Source organism: Coregonus lavaretus (genome assembly GCF_964263955.1).
Source record: "Coregonus lavaretus genome assembly, chromosome: 5".
Taxonomy (NCBI): domain Eukaryota; kingdom Metazoa; phylum Chordata; class Actinopteri; order Salmoniformes; family Salmonidae; genus Coregonus; species Coregonus lavaretus.
Genome location: NC_139992.1, coordinates 29,266,756 through 29,275,700, shown reverse-complemented (window position 1 = coordinate 29,275,700; position 8,945 = coordinate 29,266,756). Strand labels below are relative to the sequence as shown.

At 46.0% G+C, this 8,945-nt stretch overlaps 1 long non-coding RNA gene across 1 annotated transcript; it reads left to right on the top strand.

Moving 5' to 3' along the window:
• Nucleotides 1-274: 274 nt before the first annotated feature.
• LOC311129171 lies at nt 275-909 on the top strand. The gene is made up of 3 exons (XR_014613265.1): nt 275-374; nt 570-703; nt 868-909. It is a non-coding gene; the product is annotated as an uncharacterized lncRNA (long non-coding RNA).
• The last annotated feature ends 8,036 nt before the right edge of the window (nt 910-8,945 follow it).

The following is an 8,945-nucleotide window of genomic DNA, read 5'->3' as shown; positions in this document are numbered from 1 at the left end:
GTACAACTATCTTACCCCATCAGAACCCCAAAATAACATAGTATTCCATTGTTTATAAACAATGTAATTGTAAAGAAACACTGTATAGCTTTAAAACATGGTTAAAACTATAATTTGGATCCCATGAATGGCCAGTCCATGCATCCATAGCTCCATCTATGAATTTGATTGGTTACATAATATTTATCAAAAAAACTGTTGGGGCTGCCATTTGGTGTTTGAATGCCAGATTGCCACTTTAACTCTTCCATGTGTTGTTTGAATTGCAGCTTTATTCATCTGGGATTATTTGCCAGAACTCGCCAGAGTTTGATGACTTGTTTGGTTTCTCTGTAAAAGATGTCCAGAAGGAGATGAGGAGGGGAAACAGACTGGTGAGGTTATTTTAATGTTTCTCTTGGTTTAAATGTTGTTTGAACAAATTATGTCAAACACAATCATGGTTTGAACATTGTTTGAAATAATTAAGTCAAATATGTTTTAGTAATGTTTTATGTTTCATTAATGTCTGATGGTTTAGTTGGCGTAATGTCACTGTACAAGCAAACTGTATGATTTCTCCACCCCAGAGTTGCTACAGGTGTAAGAGGAAGGGTGCCACGGTGGGGTGTGAGGTGGAAAGCTGTCAGAAGTCCTACCATTACCCCTGTGCTGTGCAAGACGGGGCCCACAACGTTGAAGACAATATTGAAGAGAAGTATACGTGAGTGCAAGGCATAAAACCTTTTCTTTCTAAACAACTGTGAAATATATTTTTGAACTTCATTGTGAAGGACAATTAGGTTTCAACTGACCAATTTAATAGATAAAGGTCATGACCATGTTATTGAATGGGTGTCTATGACCGTGTCTCTGTGTTTGTTACAGGGTGTACTGTCAGAAGCATAATCCAGAGTTAACAGGTGAGGTGGCTGCTGGTTAGTTTTATGTGTCCATCTGATTCATGTCTGTAGCCTAGGGTTGAGTGGTATTCAGGTTTCCATACCTTCAAACCGTTCCTGTACCATACTGGGGTATATGGTATTTCCAGCAGTGCCCACAAGGGGCACTATAAAAAAAAATGAAAACTTGAGATATATATATATAAATATAGTATCAAGTATCAGTCAAAAGTTTGGACACACCTACTCATTCAAGGGTTTTTCTTTATTTTTACTATTTTCTAAATTGTAGAATAATAGTGAAGACATCAAAACAATGAAATAACACACATGGAATCATATATATATTTAAACTCAGTTTTTCACAATTCCTGACATTTAATCCTAGTACACATTCCCTGTCTTTGGTCAGTTAGGATCACCACTTTATTTTAAGAATGTGAAATGTCAGAATAATAGTAGAGGGAATGATTTTTTCAGCTTTTATTTCTTTCATCACATTCCCAGTGGGTCAGAAGTTTACATACACTCAATTAGTATTTGGTAGCATTGCCTTTAAATTGTTTAACTTGGGTCAAACGTTTTGGGTAGCCTTCCACAAGCTTCCCACAATAAGTTGGGTGAATTTTGGCCCATTCCTCCTGACAGAGCTGGTGTAACTGAGTCAGGTTTGTAGGCTTTGTGATGGCCACTCCAATACCTTGACTTTGTTGTCCTTAAGCCATTTTGCCACAATTTTGGAAGTATGCTTAGGGTCATTGTCCATTTGGAAGACCCATTTGCGACCAAGCTTTAACTTCCTGACTGATGTCTTGAGATGTTGCTTCAATATATCCACATAATTTTCCTTCCTCGTGATGCCATCTATTTTGTGAAGTGCAACAGTCCCTCCTGCAGCAAAGCACCCCCACAGCATGATGCTGCCAACCCCTGTGCTTCACGCTTGGGATGGTGTTCTTCGGCTTGCAATGTACTCCCTTTTTCCTCCAAACATAACAATGGTCATTATGGCCAAACAGTTCTATTTTTGTTTCATCAGACCAGAGGACATTTCTCCAAAAAGTATGATCTTTGTCCCAATGTGCAGTTGCAAACCGTAGTCTGGCTTTTTTACATCAACGTCATTTAGCAGACGCTCTTATCCAGAGCGACTTACAAATTGGTGCATTCACCTTATAGCCAGTGGGATAACCACTTTACAATGTTTTTTTTCTTTCTTTGGGGTGGGGTAAGGGTGGGTAGAAGGATTACTTTATCCTATCCCAGGTATTCCTTAAAGAGGTGGGGTTTCAAGTGTCTCCAGAAGGTGGTGAGTGACTCCGCTGTCCTGGCGTCGTGAGGGAGCTTGTTCCACCATTGGGGTGCCAGAGCAGCGAACAGTTTTGACTGGGCTGAGCGGGAACTGTGCTTCCGCAGAGGTAGGGGGGCCAGCAGGCCAGAGGTGGATGAACACAATGCCCTCGTTTGGGTGTAGGGACTGATCAGAGCCTGAAGGTACGGAGGTGCCATTCCCCTCACAGCTCCGTAGGCAAGCACCATGGTCTTGTAGCAGATGCGAGCTTCAACTGGAAGCCAGTGGAGTGTGCGGAGGAGCGTGGTGACGTGAGAGAACTTGGGAAGGTTGAACAACAGACGGGCTGCGTCATTCTGGATGAGTTGTAGGGGTTTAATGGCACAGGCAGGGAGCCCAGCCAACAGCAAGTTGCAGTAATCCAGATGGGAGATGACAAGTGCCTGGATTAGGACCTGTGCCGCTTCCTGTGTAAGGCAGGGTCGTACTCTCCGAATGTTGTAGAGCATGAACCTACAGGATCGGGTCACCACCTTGATGTTAGCGGAGAACGACAGGGTTTTGTCCAGGGTCACGCCAAGGCTCTTCGCACTCTGGGAGGAGGACACAACGGAGTTGTCAACCGTGATGGCAAGATCATGGAACGGGCAGTCCTTCCCCGGGAGGAAGAGCAGCTCCGTCTTGCCGAGGTTCAGCTTGAGGTGGTGATCCGTCATCCACACTGATATGTCTGCCAGACATGCAGAGATGCGATTCGCCACCTGGTTATCAGAAGGGGGAAAGGAGAAGATTAGTTGTGTGTCGTCTGCGTAGCAATGATAGGAGAAGCCATGTGAGGATATGACAGAGCCAAGTGACTTGGTGTATAGCGAGAATAGGAGAGGGCCTAGAACTGAGCCCTGGGGGACACCAGTGGTGAGAGCACGTGGTGCGGAGACAGATTCTCACCACGCCACTTGGTAGGAGCGACCGGTCAGGTAGGACGCAATCCAAGAGTGAGCCGCGCCGGAGATGCCCAACTCGGAGAGGGTGGAGAGGAGGATCTGATGGTTCACAGTATCAAAGGCAGCAGACAGGTCTAGAAGGACAAGAGCAGAGGAGAGAGAGTTAGCTTTAGCAGTGTGGAGAGCCTCCGTGACACAGAGAAGAGCAGTCTCAGTTGAATGACCAGTCTTGAAACCTGACTGGTTTGGATCAAGAAGGTCATTCTGAGAGAGATAGCAAGAGAGTTGGCTAAAGACGGCACGCTAAAGAGTTTGAGAGAAAAGAAAGAAGGGATACTGGTCTGTAGTTGTTGACATCAGAGGGATCGAGTGTTGGTTTTTTGAGAAGGGGTGCAACTCTCGCTCTCTTGAAGACGCAAGGGACATAGCCAGCGGTCAAGGATGAGTTGATGAGCGAGGTGAGGTAAGGGAGAAGGTCACCGGAGATGGTCTGGAGAAGAGAGGAGGGGATAGGGTCAAGCGGGCAGGTTGTTGGGCGGCCGGCCGTCACAAGTCGCAAGATTTCATCTGGAGAGAGAGGGGAGAAAGAAGTCAAAGCATAGGGTAGGGCAGTGTGAGCAGGACCAGCAGTGTCATTTGACTTAACAAACGAGGATCGGATGTCGTCAACCTTCTTTTTAAAATGGTTGACGAAGTCATCCACAGAGAGGGGGGGGGATTCAGCAGGGAGGAGAAGGTGGCAAAGAGCTTCCTAGGGTTAGAGGCAGATGCTTGGAATTTCGAGTGATATAAAGTGGCTTTAGCAGCAGAAACCGATGAAGAAAATGTAGAGAGGAGGGAGTGAAAAGATGCCAGGTCCGCAGGGAGTCTAGTTTTCCTCCATTTCCGCTCGGCTGCCCGGAGCCCTGTTCTGTGAGCTTGCAATGAGTCATCAAGCCACGGAGCAGGAGGGGAGGACCGAGCCGGCCGGGAGGATAGGGGACATAGAGAGTCAAAGGATGCAGAAAGGGAGGAGAGGAGGGTTGAGGAGGCAGAATCAGGAGATTGGAGGGAGAAGGATTGAGCAGAGGGAAGAGATGATAGGATGGAAGAGGAGAGAGTAGCGGGAGAGAGAGAGAGCGAAGGTTGCGACGGCGCAGTAGGGGCAGAGTGAGTAGTGTTGGAGGAGAGCGAGAGAGAAAAGGATACAAAGTAGTGGTCGGAGACTTGGAGGGGAGTTGCAGTGAGATTAGTAGAAGAACAGCATCTAGTAAAGATGAGGTCAAGCGTATTGCCTGCCTTGTGAGTAGGGGGGGGGACGGTGAGAGGGTGAGGTCAAAAGAGGAGAGGAGTGGAAAGAAGGAGGCAGAGAGAAATGAGTCAAAGGTAGACGTAGGGAGGTTGAAGTCACCCAGAACTGTGAGGGGTGAGCCATCCTCAGGAAAGGAACTTATCAAGGCGCCAAGCTCATTGATGAACTCTCCAAGGGAACCTGGAGGGCGATAAATGACAAGGATGTTAAGCTTGAATGGGCTAGTGACTGTGACAGCATGGAATTCAAATGAGGAGATAGACAGATGGGTCAGGGGAAAAAGAGAGAATGTCCACTTGGGAGAGATGAGGATTCCTGTGCCACCACCCCGCTGACCAGATGCTCTCGGGGTATGCGAGAACACATGGTCAGACGAGGAGAGAGCAGTAGGAGTAGCAGTGTTTTCAGTGGTAATCCATGTTTCCGTCAGTGCCAAGAAGTCGAGGGACTGGAGGGTAGCATAGGCTGAGATGAATTCTGCCTTGTTGGCCACAGAATGGCAGTTCCAGAGGCTGCCGGAGACCTGGAACTCCACGTGGGTCGTGCGTGCAGGGACCACCAGGTTAGAGAGGCAGCAGCCACGCGGTTTGAGGCGTTTGTATAGCCTGTGCGGAGAGGAGAGAACAGGGATAGACAGAGGCATAGTTGACAGGCTACAGAAAATTGCTACATTAATGCAAAGGAGATCGGAATGAAATGAACTAAACATCTGGGAAAGCGAGAGAGCGTTTCACTCTAACACCCAAATATAACTCTCCCAACTTCCACCTCAGAAACTATAATTGTTGTAAACTACAGCGGTTCAATGTTTTCTAAGAATAGACTAACTTAGTTTATTCAGCTAGCTAACTCGGTACAGTATTCTTCCGTGAAAACTGTCCAGGGCACCTAGTCATATGACGCCACAGCCAGCTAGCATGCCGGCCTCCAACAACAAGGTTTAGCACCAATACTCGGCCACAACAAACCACCAGTGTGTCAACACGCCAAGCAGATCATTCGTGTCCGTGTCTAACGTTGTGTGTTAGTCCCGACAGCTTGAGCGAGTCCGTCGTCAACTTATTCAGGCAGCCTGCCAACGAAGAAACCTGTCCTCCCACGGCACGAACACACAGAGAGAGCCAAGCTAACGTTAACTAACCACCCATGTCCCAAATTCCCTTGAACGACTCTGGCTACCAGTATGTAAAAACAAAACACAAATGTAGGTTAGAACTTACCCCTAGCAGCTACTGTTAGCTAGCCAAGTGCAAAGCTAGCCACTGAATCGATTCGGCCAGTTCGCGTCTGTTAGCTAGGTCGTTCCAGCTATTGTTTAGTAGCTATCCAGGTAGTAACAAGCTAGCTACATTTCGAGCACAGTAGCTACTTACTACCTAACGTTAATGCTTCAGACAATGAGGTTAGAAAAACAGCTGAATGGTAGGCATTATTGTATGTAATTATTGTAGGCAGCTAGCTGGCGTAATTACAGGTACTCTCAGGCGTGAAACAACTATCCACAGTTGCTAATAGTTACCAGTAGCTACCCGCTAGCTAGTCCAGGTAGTGGGTTAGCTAGCTTCGTGCTTCACCGGGCTCAGCCAAATACAACACTTACCCACAATAATTACATACAACAACCCACGATAACTACCTACAATACCTAACTACAATCTAAATACATAGTTTAAGCTTTACTCGACAAAGCTTAAACTATGTATATAAGCCATATAAGCCAAGCTTACCTCCCGCCAGAGAGAGACACAACCTCACCCGACGACGACGACAATGGCGGTTTTGGAGCAGTGGCTTCTTCCTTGCTGAGCGGCCTTTCAGGTTACGTCGATATAGGACTCGTTTTACTGTGGATATAGATACTTTTCTACCTGTTTCCTCCAGCATCTTCACAAGGTCCTTTGCTGTTGTTCTGGGATTTATTTGCACTTTTCGCACCAAAGTACGTTCTTCTCTAGGAGACAGAACGTGTCTCCTTCCTGAGCGGTGTGATGGCTGCGTGGTCCCATGGTGTTTATACTTGCGTACTATTGTTTGTACAGATGAACATGGTACCTTCAGGAGTTTGGAAATTGCTCCCAAGGATGAACCAGACTTGTGGAGGTCTACAATTTTTTTTCTGAGGTCTTGGCTGATTTCTTTTGATTTTCCCATGATGTCAAGCAAAGAGGCACTGAGTTTGAAGGTAGGCCTTGAAATATATCCACAGGTACACCTCCAATTGACTCAAATGATGTCAATTAGCCTATCAGAAGCTTCTAAAGCCATGACATTATTTTCTGAAATTTTCCAAGCTGTTTAAAGGCACAGTCAACTTAGTGTATGTAAACTTCTGACCCACTGGAATTGTGATACAGTGAATTATAAGTGAAATAATCTGTCTGTAAACAATTGTTGGAAAAATTACTTGTGTCATGCACAAAGTAGATGTCCTAACTGACTTGCCAAAACTATAGTTTGTTAACAAAAAAATGTGTGGAGTGGTTGAAAAACAAGTTTTAATGACTCCAACCTAAGTGTATGTAAACTTCTGACTTCAACTGTACCTTTGACGAAGGGAAAGGACGTCAGAAGATCTTCTTCGAGTTTCAGTCACAGCACAATAAAAATGGCCATTACTGCCACCAACTTATACGGGGTGTAATAACAGCCGTGGTTGAGCCAATAGCTTTAACATCACATGTATGTAACATTATGGAAAGTATGATTACGGAGAGGCTAACTTACTTCCTGGAGAGCAGAGGGCTAGTATTGTCTTTATCAGGCAGCTACCTGGTGGATAACAATGATAATATAATATAATATGCCATTTAGCAGACGATTTTATCCAAAGCGACTTACAGTCATGTGCGCATACATTTTTACGTATGGGTGTTCCCGGGGATCGAACCCACTACCCTGGCGTTACAAGCGCCATGCTCTACCAATTGAGCTACAGAGGACCACTCCAATTGAGCTAATTAGTCCTCTATTGTTCTCAATCATGATCAATGATGTTTACTCTCAGGTACAGCCGGATATAGGGAGGTCGTTATTTGCAGATGATGGGGCCTTATGGAAGTGGGTAAGAAATGTACCATACATAGTCAGGAAGGTACAGGAAGCAATTGTTGAGGTAGAGTGGTGGGCATTAATGTGGGGATTCAGGTTCTCTGTAGAGAAAACCCAAACAGTGTTCTTTACCAGGAGGAAGGTGGGAGATGAGGTATGCTTGAGGTTATATGGGATAATCTTGGAGAGGGTGGGGGCCTTCAGGTTCCTTGGGGTATACTTTGACACTAGACTGACCTGGGCAGAATACATTGAGAGAGTGGTGGGAGAGTGTAAGAAGGTGCTGAATGTGATGCGCTGTCTGACGGGGAAGGAGAGGGGGCTGGGCGTTCCTCATTGAAGACCATGTTGCATTGATCCGATCTGTAATAGACTATGGCAGTATAGCATATGGTTCGGCAGCCCCGACCTCACTGGATAGGCTAGATGTCATACAGGGGCAAGGACTCAGAATGTGTAGTGGGGCGTCCCCAGTGGCTGCATTACAGGTGGAGATGGGGGATATGCCATTGCAGATTAGGAGACAGCAGCTGGCAATGGATTATTGGGTCAACCTACAAGGACATGGGGTGTCTCATCCTGCGAAAGGGATTTTACAGGCATGCTGGGAACATGAGCGAAGACAGAACACGAGCTTTGGGTGGGTGGGTAATACCCAGGCGAAGGAGATGGGACTGTATGGAAGGGAGTTTAGTCCAACGGTAGTTATTCCTGTAAATCTACCATGGCTACTCCCGCCTCCAGTAGTTGATCTAGAAGTGTTGGAGAGACTACAGAAAGATAGGGAGGGTGTTGATCCATCTGATTTGTTTCAGAGACGTCTGGATACTGTGTATCAGGATTTTGTGTCCATTTACACAGATGGTTCAAAAGATCCAAGGACAGGACGTACTGGGTCAGCATTTGTAGTGCAGGAATGTGAGATGGAAATCTGGAAACGTATTACAGATCATCTGGCTGTATATACGGTGGAGCTGATGCCCATACTGTTGGCCTTGCAGTGGGTGAAGGAAGTCAAACAAGACAGAGTAGTTATTTGCTCTGATTCATGTGCAGTGTTAATGAGTTTACAGTCCTTTAGCTCACGTAGCAGACAAGACCTGCTTTATGAGGTGCTACAAACCCATGGCAGGATTAAACAGATGGGTATACAGATAAGATTTACATGGGTCCCAGCCCATGTGGGGGTGGAGGGGAACGAGGCAGTAGATCAACTGGCTAAACAAGCACTTAGTAGTGGGGATGTTGATGTTGAAGTCTCAATGAGCAAGGCAGAGGCAAAAACACTGATATATACAGTGATGGTGCAGAGACTGCAGGAGCAGCGGAATAGAGATAATAAGGGAAGGCATTTATTTCAAGTACAGAGGAAAGTCGAGGAGGGGAGGACGGCAGGAAGGGATAGAAGAGAGGAGGCTATTTTTACAAGATTAAGGGTGGGACACAGCCAGTTGAATAAGACATTAAATGTGATAGGAAAGCATCCAAAA